The sequence below is a fragment of the Euprymna scolopes genome, chromosome 38, assembly GCF_053919585.1.
Source record: "Euprymna scolopes isolate OS-2025 chromosome 38, ASM5391958v1, whole genome shotgun sequence".
Lineage (NCBI taxonomy): Eukaryota > Metazoa > Mollusca > Cephalopoda > Sepiida > Sepiolidae > Euprymna > Euprymna scolopes.
This window is the reverse complement of record NC_136519.1, coordinates 40189072-40205578: the sequence shown is the minus strand read 5'-3', so window position 1 is coordinate 40205578 and position 16507 is coordinate 40189072.

Below are 16507 nucleotides of genomic sequence, written 5' to 3'. Positions count from 1 at the left end.
TTTCGAATATTGTAATCATGCCCTATACGGTTTTTTTTCTTTTAAGTATTTGTGAGTCTGTTTTTCTTATCAGTTTAGGACAGAAAAATATACGTTGAATGATATACAACTTAAATGGAAAGTTTTGCGTTACGAAACAGGTGGATCCGTGCATTTCGACGTAATTAAAGTAATATATTGTATGATGCTACACGTCTTGAAATTTAGAATATAGATTATTCTATATCTCCCTATACACACACACGCACATACATACACATATATATGTGTGTGTGTGTGCGTGTTTGTCTGTGTGTATGTCTGTCTGCGTATGTGTGTAACTTGTTTGTAATAGGGTTATCATGTTAAACTAGAATATATACATAAACTAGGCAATATCTCTATATTGAAACATTATATAATTTAAAATGATGTGCATAGATTACAGCATGACCAGCATCAGTGGATATTAATATTTTCGTAACAATATTTATTTCATGTAATCTATTAAATCTTATTTAGTTCACATTTAGTATTACACATATTCGTTATTTATTCATAGGTTGCCAACAGATTAAAAAGGACAACAACTTAGAAAACTTAACATCATAAATGCACACACGAAACAAAAATTATAGTTCCTTATCAAGTGTAATAATAGAATGCGCATTTAAGAAGTGCTAAAAAGTCTTAGGTATATTTTAAGTCCTTATATCTGCTTTACTATAGATGCTGGTAAGATCGAATGGTGACATTTTAAAGCTAAATGCATTAAAATGTTTGTAAGGCTTTTATTTCTGTTTCTTTCAGATAGAGTAATGGCGCTCAGTCAGTCAGAAATGCGTTCTGTGTGCTTGAATTTTCAAAATTGAATTTTCAAAAAAAACAAAAACACCGAATAATGGATGCATGTTTAACGTGCCCTTCGCAAAAACATGTTGTCACACCTTCCGATTTTATTTTTGAGGATTTGTGCAAGACTTTGTCTATAAGCATCCCAGTCTAAGAGATGTAGACGTGCCGAAGGCCAGTATCACACTATCGCTTTACCGGGAACATTTACTTAGTTGAGGAACGTCGTGAGAACGCAACCAGCTCCCCGGAGAATAAACGATATTCAACGATATCTAACGATAGGCACATGCTGGAAACATCAACAAAAACAGGTCGATATGTCGTCGGCTATAACTGTCTGGCATGGCTCGCTTCTTATGTGCTTATTGCGTCGTTACAGGCAGCTTTGCGTCGTCACATTTATGGGAGGAACCGCAGGCTGAAATCTAACACTTGTACATAAATAGCGAACAAATGCATTTTTTATAAAAATATATATAATTTATTGAACACTTAAATAGTAGGAAGCATATTTAGTCGACCAATTGCGTGCACACCAAACTACTATATGCTCCGCGTATGGGGTTCAAGCTTCAACTGTTTTTACAATACAATTATATTTCAATTCTCTCCTTCATTTAAAGAGAGAGAGGGAGAGAGAGAGAAAAGGATTGAAAGAGAAAAACAAAGACAGAAAGCGAGAGAGAACGATAGATTGAGATATATGCGTTTTACGCAATGTTTTGTTTTATCAAATTATAATGTCAACATGGTTTAACTTTTATTGTGCATTGGAATCATAAACATCTGCCAATCTTCGTGTGCCGACAGTTTTAACCTTTAAAAATGTGTCCGCATTGGTTAACTGATCAATGGCTGTATATTTTGTACATAGATCTGTACAATATTCCCTGGCCCAACCCAAGCCTGTGATGGTCACAACAGAGACAAATATCAAAGATTTCAGACAATAAATTACGTAAGAAATAAGCAAATATATGGCACAACTAGGGGTAGTTTTTTTTTTTTTGTATTTTCGTGTATATTGGAACACAAGTTGTTGGTGATAATATTATACAACTTTTAGTATTACTCGGACATTCGTATATTGACTTTTGAAAATTATGTCACGAGGGTTTTATTAGATAAACTTATATTTTACATAATTGCAATATTAAAGGATTTACGAGTTAAATGAATATATTATTGTAAAATATATTAGAAAATTAATAGGATAATCGAAATAAGGTAAGCATTTTATTGTGTTCGATATTGCTTAATCTATCATTTTAGAATAGTTAATAACACTGACACACAAATAAACGTACGAATAACCAGAATCATAGTCTATAATCATTGATATATATATATATATATATATATATATATATATATATATATATATATATACATATATATATAGTTAAGAGGAAATTTAATGCGTTTCTACTCGGAGTAGACAAGTGTGGGCGTTTCTAAGCGTGAGAACGTATTTGAAAACACATGTTATTATAGGAAGCGTAACAGGACTTCAAACAATCTGTTATACGACTAATACCAACATGTTGCAGATGGCAAAATCAACTGCAACACAAAATCAAACGTTCCTAAAATGCTATCACTATAACATATTTATTATAAGATGAACTAAATTAACGAATTTAAAAAAGGAAATATTTTACAATATTCCATAATCAGTAAAAGATAATATATGATATCGCCATACCAAAATTAATAAAATCCCTTATAAAGCCAAATCACGTTTGATATAAGTACGATTTATTTGTTTTAAGGCATCGGGTGTGATCATTTACAATGAATTAACATTCTTGTAGCAAACTATGCAATGGTTTACCAGTTACATTGATGGATTCTACCTTATTTAATATAGTGTGTTTATTTAAATGTACGATTTGAAGATATGTTCATTTTGTGCTTAAAATTAAGAGTATTGTGTATAGTACGTAGATATTAGTAGACATCCTTGATGAGAAAATACGTTCAACGGGTCGCACACACGTAAATGGAATACAGATGTCAAGAATTCGGTATTGCAACCTATTTCCTTACTGAATGCATAATTCGACTCAGAAATATCGATCAATTTAGACAATATAGAAAAGAAAATATTTGAGATTCTAATAGAAATAAAGATCACTCGGAGTGGGACGGCTGTGGAAGGTTCCAGCACTTCTTCACCACCAGCCAACCACTCCTTTTTGCGCCTTTAATTAAAAAAATAACAATTTGAAAAGCTTGTTTCGGAGTCAAAAAAAGGCAACAACATATTATTTGTAGGTCACCTGTGTTGTGATTTTTTTTATTCGCTATAAGTGTGTGTATATACTGTTCGCCGAAGGAAAAATGACATATATTATACAGACTAGAAAAAGGCATTTTAGAACAAACGGCCTCTGAGAAAACCTAACACAATCATTGTTATAAAAAAACAAAAACGAAACAGTTTTCATGAATTTCTATAAATCTCTACATTTACAATACATAATGATTTTAAAAAACAAACAAAACAAAAACAAACAAAAAAACGAAACAGTTTTAATGGATTCAATAAATCTCTATATTTACAATACATAATGGTTTAAAAAACAAAAACGAAACAGTGTTAATGGATTTCAATAAATCTCTTTATTTACAATGCATAATGGTTAAAACACAAAAAACAGTTTGAAGATATTTCAATAAATCTCTACATTTCAATACACAATAGTTTAAATAACAAAAACAAAACAAAAACAAAAGGAACGAAACAGTTTTAATGGATTTCAATAAATTTCTACATTTACAATGCATAATGGTTTAAAAAATCAAAACGAAACAAAAACAAAAAAAAACGAAACAGTTTTAATGGAATTCAATAAATCTACATTTACAATAGATAATGGTTTAAAAAACAAACAACACAAAACAACAAAAAACGAAATAGATTTAATGGAATTCAATAAATTTCTACATTTACAATAGATAATGGTTTAAAAAACAAACAACACAAAACAACAACACACGAAATAGATTTAATGGAATTCAATAAATCTACATTTACAATAGATAATGGTTTAAAAACAAACAACACAAAACAACAAAAAACGAAATAGATTTAATGGAATTCAATAAATCTTCATTTACAATCGATAATGGTTTAAAAAAACAAACAACACAAAACAACAAAACACGAAATAGATTTAATGGAATTCAATAAATCTACATTTACAATAGATAATGGTTTAAAAAACAAACAACACAAAACAACAAAAACGAAATAGATTTAATGGAATTCAATAAATCTACATTTACAATAGATAATGGTTTAAAAAAACAAACAACACAAAACAACAAAAAACGAAATAGATTTAATGGAATTCAATAAATCTACATTTACAATCGATAATGGTTTAAAAACCAAACAACACAAAACAGCAAAAAACGAAACAGATTTAATGGAATTCAATAAATCTCTAGATTCACAATACATAATGGTAAAAAAAAACTATTAATCGAAAACAAAATGTTCTTCTACAAAAGCTGTTACCTACACTCATTGTAAATAATACATTTTAAAAAAATAATGCCACGAAAATACAAGGTGATAATACCTTTTTACTAATTACACTGGATATAAAAATAGTGTTGTTAGATATATATGCAACCGATCGAGTGGTGCTTGTACTGGGACAGCCCAAATCTTTATGATATACGATACTAGTACGACTACTCCTACTACTACTATTAATATTCTTAGGAAAAACAGGGACTCTTTAATAGTAATGTTTATTTGTTGACCTTTTTTGAACATGTAATCTTTCAGCAAGTACTAAAATTTCGACGCGTTATTTGAATCTTTTGTAGTTCGCTATCTCTTGCATGAGGATTCTCTATTTGTATTAGAATATTAGAGTAATTTGTCATACGTTGCATATTATTAAAACAAGGTTTCTGCTGATAGAACTCATTAGCACCGTCTTCTACACTGATTGTCGTATTCGTCTAAAGACCCCAATGTTTATATACAAGCAAAATACGAAAGAGTTTAAATAAGCCCACACTTTGTTTGAATATCTTAAAAGATTAGAACACTAATCTGAATTATTCCAACAATAATGATTTAGTATTCGCAATGCTAACTCGAAATGTTGTATATTTAGAATAAATGTAAGAATAAAAATACGTTTCTTATTTTCCATAGAAATTACTCGAGGCAAAGCATGGTGAGAGTAACCGGTAAGGGCTAAATATTACTTCAAGGTAATAAAAAAGTGTAAACTATAATAATTAGATAGAATAGATTCTTCTTTTTTACATAGTAGGCACCACTTATCAAGGCCTGGGTGCCACTCGGGATAAGGGTTATTGCGTGTACAGTAATCAATCGGATAATATCGTAGTAATCTTTAGTAATAAAGCTTTGAGAGAGAGTATTTTGAAGGGGCAGAGATTTGTTTATGTTGGACTTGAAGGCATCAAAGCTGAAGTCAGGTAGGGAACACGCAAACGGAAGAGAGTTCCACAGGCGGGCACTTTTAAGAAAGAAGATTTCTTTATGGAATCTTTGTTTTGATTTAGGCACAGCTAAAGAGTGGAGAAAATTTTTGACAGTTGTTTCAGCTAGACGGGTGTTTTTCGTCGTCATTCGAGAGAAATGACCAGAGATTAGAGCTCAGACGAGAACTTGCGATGGAAATAACGATTAAACAAAGACAGGCTCGCAACGTCTCTTTTGTGGGAGAAAGGTTGCAGGAAAGAGAAAAGGGCATCCCCCACTCAGCTACGAGATCTATTTTTTACTCTGTCAAAGCAGGATAGGCTGCCCCAGATAGGTATATTTTCCGTTTTACGAAAACACCACTTATGGAATGTGCGGTCTAAAAGGCAGAACAAGGAAAATAAAAGTTTGAGGCAACTTAAATTATACCCAATATCTACTTTTTACTCACCTATAAAATGCTAAAACCTTAAAATTACACATCTGTAATTACACATTTAAATAAAGGTTTCGCATATCTTTTAGCTTAAACAAAAAAAAAAAAATAAAATAAATAAAATAAAACCCGAGTTGAAAACGACAATTCAATTGCAAACTGAAGTTGGTCAGACCTAGTGAAAAAGTTATTTCCAAATACACGTGCCATGCAATGCAATGGTGTTCAAATAAAAAAAACAAAACTTCCATATAAAACGCGAATGCTACTGAATACTGAAGCGTAATATACAATTTTAAAATGCTATTTTTATTTAAACATAACATGAATAGAAGATGCGTTTGGGATCTTAAGTATTAAAATATATATAATACATTTAGACGATTTCGGTTTGATATCAAAGCCAAAATTAGTAATAAATTTGGTGCTTGAAAGGTTATTCAAAACAGTTATTAAAAAGAGATTGAAGACTGAGGTGTGATGTCAAAACGAATCTAATGTTTAACTTACGTGTGACGAATCTAAAATGTTAATTTTAATTAAGACTATCATAGAACACAGAACATAATCAGCGGTAAAGCCTAGTTTACCAAGGAATATGCGGATTAAGACCGTTACCATTTTTCTCAAGATACGTCATACCCAGCTCGAATACAATGACCCTATTCAATCTGAATGTTGCCGCTAATTTACTGTATTAAAAATAAACCTAAAGACCGAAATAACACAAAGTTATCAAACTTATAAATAACAGACGCACATTATATTTATAATTTTAGAGTTCTTGTAAGATTAAGCGAAGAAATATATCAATCAAAGTATGAACATATATAAGTATTAAAATATTTGAACACATTAATAGACATTATCATAAAAATGTTTTTAAAAGATAAACGAAAATAATCTTCCAATTATTAGCAATTGTATATATGTACGTATCACACACACACATATATATATATATATATATATATATATATATATAACTATTTGTTAATTATTAAATACCTACATACACTAGTGTTTCATCCTTTCGGGAATCTTCAGTGCAGGGTGTCACGATTAATACCAGTCGAACGATTCGAACCCCGCATCAAGAGACATATCTGGCTCGGGTTAGCGAAGACCTAATCCATTCGGCTACAATTAACCGCGTGAAATAATGTCGAATTTAAAAATTTTAATTTTAAATGTTCATTTACGTCAGTCAGTTGTATTGCTAAACACAGAAACGAAAACGTTGTTGAAAAATAAATATAAGAAATAAATAAATAAATAAATATAAATGTATATATATATAATGTTAAAATTAGTAAAAAATCACATTTTCGAAGCACGAGCAAAACAAACCCCAAAACATGATTAAAAGATAAGTCATATACAATATCTTATTTAAAAAAAAAATATGTATTCATTCAAAATTTCTAATTTTCTGCTGCTATGAAAGCGGTTATCCGAAAAATGTCCAAACAATACGTTTTTTACTTGCACGGCGGTGTTTACTGCAGTCTCTAGTAGTTAAAGATAGTGTTTGTATACTCCAGTTCAGCGTTTCAGCGCTCGATCATGCGAACATATCCATATATATTATTTGTATTGCAGGAATTCCTTTCTGGATATAAGTACCGTATGTGTGCTACAACAAATGCCACATACACATTTTTTTATGTCTTGTCAGTTGATGTATCGTTTCGAGCAAAGCCAAGAAACTAGTTATTTAGTAAGTTGCGTCTGTTAAAAATTCTGAACAAATTCCGGTCTTTTTTTTTTTTTTTTTTTGTGGAACATCCAGTTCAGTAAAGGAATAGCACCGGATAGTAACAAAAATTAAAATTACCTTAGTTAAGAAGGATTTCACCTCCCTTAATCGATATGAAATAAAACGGTGCAGTGTATTTTATATGTGTATCTCTCTCTCTTTCCTCTCTATTTCTCTCTGAGACACTTTCTCTCACTCCCTGTACATCTCTGCCCTACTCTCTTTCTCTTCCTCCCTCGGAATCTCTCCTTCTCTGTCTCTTATTCTTCCCTCACCTATTTCTTTGTCTGTATCTCTCAATATCTCTATCTCTTTCTATCTCCCTCTCTTTCTCTATTTCCCTCTCTCTTTCTCTTTTTCTATCTTCCTCTCTATCCATCAATCTCTAATCCCTTGCCCTCTTTTTGTCTCCTAAATAAATTACAGTGGATAAGGCATTGTCTAACATGGAACAATCTTATTTTACTAACCTCAATTCATTACAGTTAATAATGAATTGTCAAAATATGAAGACATCTTGTTTTAGCCACTTTATCTACTTGCTGCTAGAAGCGAAGGTATTTGGAAGAACCGGTAACACATTTCTAATCAAATTGATTTTTTCAGTCCTTCGATGACACAATGACATAGCCTTTGCTCTTGCTGCATGCGGAATAGCTCTGATATTTCTACCAGATAGAGCAACTGCTTACTCTGCGTGGAAATTACTGTTAAACATTCAATTTTCCAAAGCTTGCATGTTCAGTAGTTCTAAAACATCCAGATAAAATATTACAGAAATGCAAACGTTTTGTTTGTGATGAATGCACAATGGCTGGTACACACACAAACATACCCCCCCACACACACACACACAAAAAAAAACACGTGAGGCTCTTGGTCAGGTCAATTCTTGTAAGATTTGCAAGGCATTGTCAAACCATTTCGAAATCACGTAATATTGCCTGCAGGAGATTACAGAAAAATGTAACCTGTAACACCTCAATCAACACAAGGAGATGAAGTAAATGTTTGCTTCAAATGCTCTACGTTTTAGTGTAATGTGAAGGCATTAAACTTAACTCAAAATACGCGTGTGCCGTTGCAAGATGCTCGATCCACACAGAAATTACCAATTCACTTGTAGGAAATGTGCAGACTGATCAGAATTAAGGGTGAATTTCTTTGACTCTTAACTTCTGTAAATCGTTACATAAAAAGAAGAGTTGGTAATTAAGGATTTTCCAGATCTTCAATATAATTATGAACTCCAATCTCTGGTCCCCACTCGCCAACTTTTCACGACAAACAGCCGTCTAGCTGATTCCACTGTGAAAAATTTCCCCCATTCTATACCTGTGCCTAAATCAAAACGCGGATTCCATGAACAAAGCTTCTTTCTTAGAACTGCACACCTGTGGAACTCTGTTCCGTCTGCCTGCTTCCCACCGGACTACAACTTGGATGTCTTCAAGTCCAATGTTAACAAATTCCTAATGAACCGCCCCCTTAAGTAAACACTTATCACATCTCCACACTAACGTAATGTACTTGCAATAACTCTTATCCCTGAGTGGCTTCCCGGCCTTGATAAGTGGTGATCACTGTGTAAAAAAAACAAAACTAAATTCTAGTTGGCTAAGTGAACGAACTATTCTGCAGCTTAATACAGCGACGCCCATTAACTTAACGGTATTATTCAGCTAAATATTCCAGTTGAGGTAGCCATATACAAATCCATCAACAGTGTTGTTGAAGCACACGGAGTAGTAAATTATTAAACATAAGTTTTGAATGTACTAGATTTGCAGGGATGGCACCGCTATACTGCAATTGGAAATTAGCGTACAGATTGTCATGTTGTCAAACATAAACATGCTTTTACATGGCACATGGCTTGCAGTAAGAAATTAATAAACAACGAAATAATAGAAGCAACAATCTTAACAAGGCTTTTGACAGAGCAATATATCTTTATATTCTGAATTTCTATGAGTCCACAGGATACGCCATTTAACTTTATGAATTTGCATTTTCTAGTTCGATTGTAGTTTGCAATCACCATCAACAAAGGTCAGGGAGCAATCTTTACAATTTCGTGCCTTACAGGTACATACTGACTTTATCTCACACTGAAAATTTATGCTGCATATTCAAGAGTCAGCAAGTCAGAAAATATCTATATCAGCTAAAAAATAAATAGTAGCACTGAATTGTGAATCCACAAGTACACAGAAATCAAGTTTCTAAGAAACATACATAGTCTCATTTTGAATTTTTTCCATTGCTCTAAAATAAGTAACAGCAAAAGTGGCAGAGTAAAACTAATATATATGTATATATATATATATATATATATATATATATATATATATATATATATGTATGTATATATACATATATATATATTTATATATATGTGTGTATATATATGTGTGTGCATACATATATGTATATATGTGTATATATATATGTGTGTATAAATATGTGTATGTATGTATGTGGGTATATATATGTGTATATAAATATGTATATATATATGTATATATATGTATATATGTATATATGTATATATATGTTTGTATATATATGTATATATGTGTATGTATATATATGTATATATATGTGTATACATGTATATATATGTATACATATGTATACATGTATGTATATAAATGTGTGTATGTATATGTATATGTATATATATGTATGTATATATGTGTATATGTATATATATATGTATATATATGTATATATATGTATATATATGTATATGCATATATATTTATATATATATATGTACATGTATATATATGTATATGTATATGTTTGTATATATATGTATATGTATATATGTATATGTATATGTATGTATGTATATATGTATATGTATATATGTATATGTATATGTATGTATATATGTATATGTATATATATGTATATATATGTATGTATATGTATATATATATATATATGTATATGTATGTATATATGTATATGTATATATATATCTATGTATATGTATATATATGTATATATGTATGTATATGCATACATATATGTATATATATGTATATGTATACATATATGTGTATATATATGTGTATATGTATACATGTATGTATATATATGTATATATGTGTATATGTATGTATGTATATTTATATATATATATGTATATGTGTATATATATGTATATATTTATATACGTGTATATATATATATATGTATATATCTCTATATAAATAAAATGAACTCGTTTTTTCCCCTCCGACTTTGACATTTATAGGACTGCACCTGTATACATTTGGTGCAGCCGTATCATTCACAAACTGAATCGCGACATCTGTCGTATGTTATAGGCTTTTTAGCTGTCCAGTATCTTGCTGATCAGAGTTTCCTATATTATGTCTGGTGAGAGTCCATTGTAAACATCGGTTACATTTAATGGAAGTAGTAAAGTATACTCTCTCTAACAAATTCATCCTACCACCGCCACTCACTTACACCGTTCCAGAACGTTCACAGGAGACATTTATAACCGACCACCTGTTAGAATTTATCTAAAAACTGGTCTGGACTTACGCTGAAACGAACCACGGTTACTTTGCCATTGAATAGCATAAAACATAAACACATTTTATACAGCATTTATTATAATAAAATTAGATTAAAACAGAACACAATCCGTTACCTGGAATTCAATTCACAATTACATTACTTCGATTTCGTTATAACCCGCATGGTTAGAGTTTTATGAAAACCTGGATTTACATTTACGTGAAACGCACCAAACTTACTTTCACAAACACATTCCGTTTTGCTCTTTCCTTCCGTTCTTTTATTTCCTGTCTTTCTTTGTAAGGACATGTTTTCGTTGCCATAGTAACAACTTTTTATCGACATTGTTTCACTGTTTATGAATATTGAAATAAAATACATTACTAAACATTAATAATATCTTACTGTAAATCAGTTTTATCGACTTTTTAAAACTTTTTTTACTCTTCTTAAATGACAACGTTAATGTTTATTATTATTGAAATAAAATACATAACTACACATTAATTATATCTCACTTTTAATCACTTTTATCGAATTCTTAAAACTTTTCTTACTCTTTTTAAATGACAACGTTAATGTTTATGAATATTGAAATAAAATACATTACTAAACATTTATTAATAGCTTTTTTTTAATGTTTTACTGTTTATGTGTGACTTTTATCGTCTTTTTCTTTTTTTATAGCATTTCCTTAAAATGAATAATAAAATAATTTGCCAACTTTTTTTGTTTTTAGTTTTGTGTGTTGAATTAAACTTCTTTTTTTTTTTTCATTATAATTTTGCATTACAACAATAGTTATCGACCCCGGTTCTTTGCCTGACAAACGACATCTGTCGGCGGTTCTTGAAACTAAATTACACGCATCAGCTCCATGTTACTGACATGCAGAAGTGCCAATGGTGCCATACCTGTTATTGTAAATTAACACTCTTAGCTAATTGCACCCTCCCCCATGTTAAGAATGGCTTCTTAAATAATAACGTTACTACAGCACGAAAAAAACCCATTAAACTTTAATCTTAGAGATATGATTGAAAATATAGCGCGGATAATCAGTGCACTAGCACCCATATCCTTACTAATAAATGTTTAGTAATTATTTCTCTTTTAATATTCATAAACAGTACAAACGTCGTCATTTAAAAATAAAATGCTATTAAAAAAGAAAATAACATTAATTAAACGTAAGTATTATTTCAATATTCAATAAGATATTATTAATAAATGTGTACTAATGTTATTTATTTCACTATTCAATATAAGAATAATTTCAATATTTCATATATATATAATATTTCAATATAAGAAAAGAAAAAGTCGATAACATTGACACATAAACAGTAAAAAAAAACAATATTATTAAATTTTTACTAATGTATTTTATTTCAATATTCATTAACATTAACGTTATCATTTAAAAAGAGTAAGAAAACTTTTCAAATGTCGATAACAGTGATTAAAAGTGATTAAAAGTTACATATTATTAATTTGTAGTAATGTATTTTATTTCAATATTCATAAACAGTGAAACAATGTCGATAAAAAGTTGTTGATTGTTTTTTTTTTTTGCAACCAGAACAATAAGTCGACAATGGGAACATTATGAACAGTCTCAGGAAGACACTTCTGGTACTTTATTCTTTTGTTTTGATTTACTCAAAACCGCACACACCTCGAAACATCCGAGCAACGCCGGGTACCCCTGCTAGTATATGTATATATATATGTATATATATAAATATATATATATATATAAATATATATATATATATTTATATATATATAAATATAAATATATATATATATATATATATATATATATATATATATATATATATATATATATATATAAAGCAGAAATTAAAATGATGTAAATATTCGATTTAGACACGATTGGTATATACACTTGTAATTGACTTACTTTATTATTTACTATTTTATTGATAAACAAGAATAAGTGGACAAATTTTATACGATATGTCCTGCAATATATATATATAACTAACGCGCAAAAAACACAACATTATCGCTAAATCAGAGCACATTCATAAAACAGAAAATTATACAATATCTATTAAAAAAATATTATTTTTAATAATGAATTTTTACGATTAAACCCGATATTAAATTAATGTCAGTCCTCAGCTGATTTTCTGATAGGATTTTGCAAATGAATTTATTTTCATCTATTTCTCTGATTGATTTATTCTGTTAGCTGAAGATGTTTTAATGAATTATTAAAGGTTTCATAATGGGTAAACTTAATCAACCCAAATTAACACACATATATCCCTCAAATATTTAACATACACTTAAAACTGATATGTATGTATATATATATATATATATATATATACATATGTGTGTATACATATATATATATATATATATATATATATATATATATATATATATATATATATGCGCGAGTATTTGCAAATACGAAAGAGGGTGTATACGCATTAATGGGGAAAATATATACGCTTTGAAATATAATACAGCCACCAACGAAGGTAATGTGTTATTTTATTTTGCCTCTCATATGTTCACGGCATGATGTGATTATATACATACCCCAGGACATTTTCAGGTTTTCACAAACAGATACGTTGTTTGTAGATTTATCTGCAGGTTATTCCCACCACGTGCTCAGCCTGTCGACTTTTATCAACCACGAAAATCTGTGCGAAAACACAGCTGCTTCTCGGATGTCTATGTTTGTCCTACAACGCATATTATTGGAGGGATGGGAAATGAAGATTTTTAATTCTGCACTTCTGATTCCCCTTCCAATATATATATATATATATATATATATATATATATATATATATATATATATATATATTATATATATATTATATATATTATATATATATTACATATATATATCTTTATATATATGTATACATATGTATATATACATACATATATATATCGTGTGTGTGTGTTTGTGTGTTTCTATATCAGTGCGTCTGTGTGTGCGTGTGTGTATGTGTTTACCATTTGTTTGTCAAGATTAGGTTTCTGTGAAAATCCAATGGTACGGTTACAACAAAATTTAATTTCAAGATTAATAGACATTCCTCGAGATTAATATCTATATGTATTCATGTTTTAATAAAGCTGATTTTTTTTTTGTATAATGCGCTAGTAGTTTTTTTTCGGACAGAAAATATAACCCGCACAATTATGGATGCATTAAACTTTCTATGAAAATAATATCTATTTTCCTTTCATAAAGGACCGACCCAAAATAAAATTTAAATAGTGCGTACTACTGCATCCTTAGGTATTAATATTGCTGTGTATTCCTTTAATATAATTGATAAAATCACATTTGATAAACTTCAGGTTTACTCTTTCAGTCAAACACCTCTTGGTTGAAAATGTCCATGGTTTTACATTTTTTTTCTCTCGAATGCATTTTTTGCTTTATGTTCGATTACTTTTTTCTTCGATATAAAAACACTGCACGTCTAAATTATCTGGAGTTTATGTCTCACACTATTACAACACATGCTGCATACCCCTACAGACATGATCAATGACAATGCTACATAAAAGAGAGGTCAGAAGTTGCTGTCATAAAAAAAGAACAACACCATAGGTTACGGCGATTTTGACAGTTATCAACATCTGAGAATAAAGGATTTAATATATAAACCAGTGGACAGTGATTGCCTTGGAAAGCAATCGCGGATCATGACCTGTGCCATGTCAGTAAATGGACAAACGAATAAATAAATACATAAAATAATAATAATAATAATAATAATAAGTATTATTATTATTATTAGTAGTAGTAGTAGTAGTATTTTTATTATTATTATTATTATTATTATTATTATTATTATTATTATTATTATTATTATTATAAAAATTATACTACATATACGTATACTTATATCACAGAATAAGGTAACGGACAACCAAGAAAAAACACATCGTTAAATATATCTTCCATAGCCTGAAAATGATTGCCTTTTAATCGGATCAGCCATCTCTAAATCTTTTGAAATTTACAAATCGACGAAGGAAGGGTTTTGAGAGAATTGGTGTCTTGAGGAGTCTCTTTGCCACTAAAATACCAACGAATGCAAATGGCTAATGTCGGCAAGTAATCGGTAGTAAACGGATGGTGGCATAACGCGAAGTCATTAAGGTGATGATGAGCACTCGAAAATCTGTAAATATTTGTTCCAATTAAGGTTCTAAAGAAGCATCCAATGTTATTACTTTTGAATAGTAGATTGAAATGACTTATGTGTTAAATCCTAGTGAGAGAATATAACAACGTAAAGGAAAAAGGACTGCGAAAAACGACTCTGACCTACTAAAAAGAATATGTTAGCCTAAGCAGCGTTTCTAAAAAACAAATAAAAAGGAGCTGGAAGCGTCACGGTAAATAGACAAACACGGGAGGGCAGGCAGTGCCCAAATCGCTACTTGAATGACGCGCATTATATTTTTTTTGAAATGGTACATAATATACCGAAATACGGTAGCATTCTTATTCCGTCTTCAGAAACAGCGAACTGTCACCCCTAAAAAAGAAAAACACACTCTGAGGGATAGAGCAATTAATACAAGACGATTCCATGACTTTCTCCGTGTCTCTTTCTCCCTCTCTCTATCCCTATATATATATATATATATATATATATATATATATATATATATATATATATGAGAGAGAGAGAATATTTTTTTCCAAAGTTATAATATATTATTATATATATTAGCGCATGACAATGAACATATATCAAGAATTTAAGCCATGTGAATTGACTCAAATATTAAACAACATGATTTACAAGATTTAAAATTGTCTGGTTGAAGTAAACAAAATTCTAATATTTGTATTATAGTTAAAAACAATATTTCATGTTTGTTTTTTTCCAAGTATATATATATATATATATATATATATATATATATATATATATATATAAGTGAACGTGTCTTCATGTTTTTTCGAAGTATACATATATATATACATACATACATGTTTTTTTTACCAAGTTTAACGTGTCTGTGTGTGTACATTTTTCAACGCAATAACTTTATCAATTTTAAGTTTACAGACTCGAAAGTTGATATACAGGGTACTGAGATTTCGGAAAATCTTTGTGATCGGTTTTCGGCAAGAAATTTGGCTATTAAGGAGTCAAAATTCAATGATTTGACCTTGTAACACTCTACCAACCTCATATACCAACACTTTCAATTTTACAAATAGGTTCCTTGGACAGGGATCTAACTTAATGACTTCATTTTTGCCTCAAACAATAAATGTTTAGGGTTCATAATAGGGGTCAAAATTAAAAAAAAATGACTTTTTTTTTGGCTCAACATACAACTCCAAACACCCGGGCAACGCCGGCATGAAATGCTAATATATATATATATATATATATATATATATATATATATATATATATATATATATATG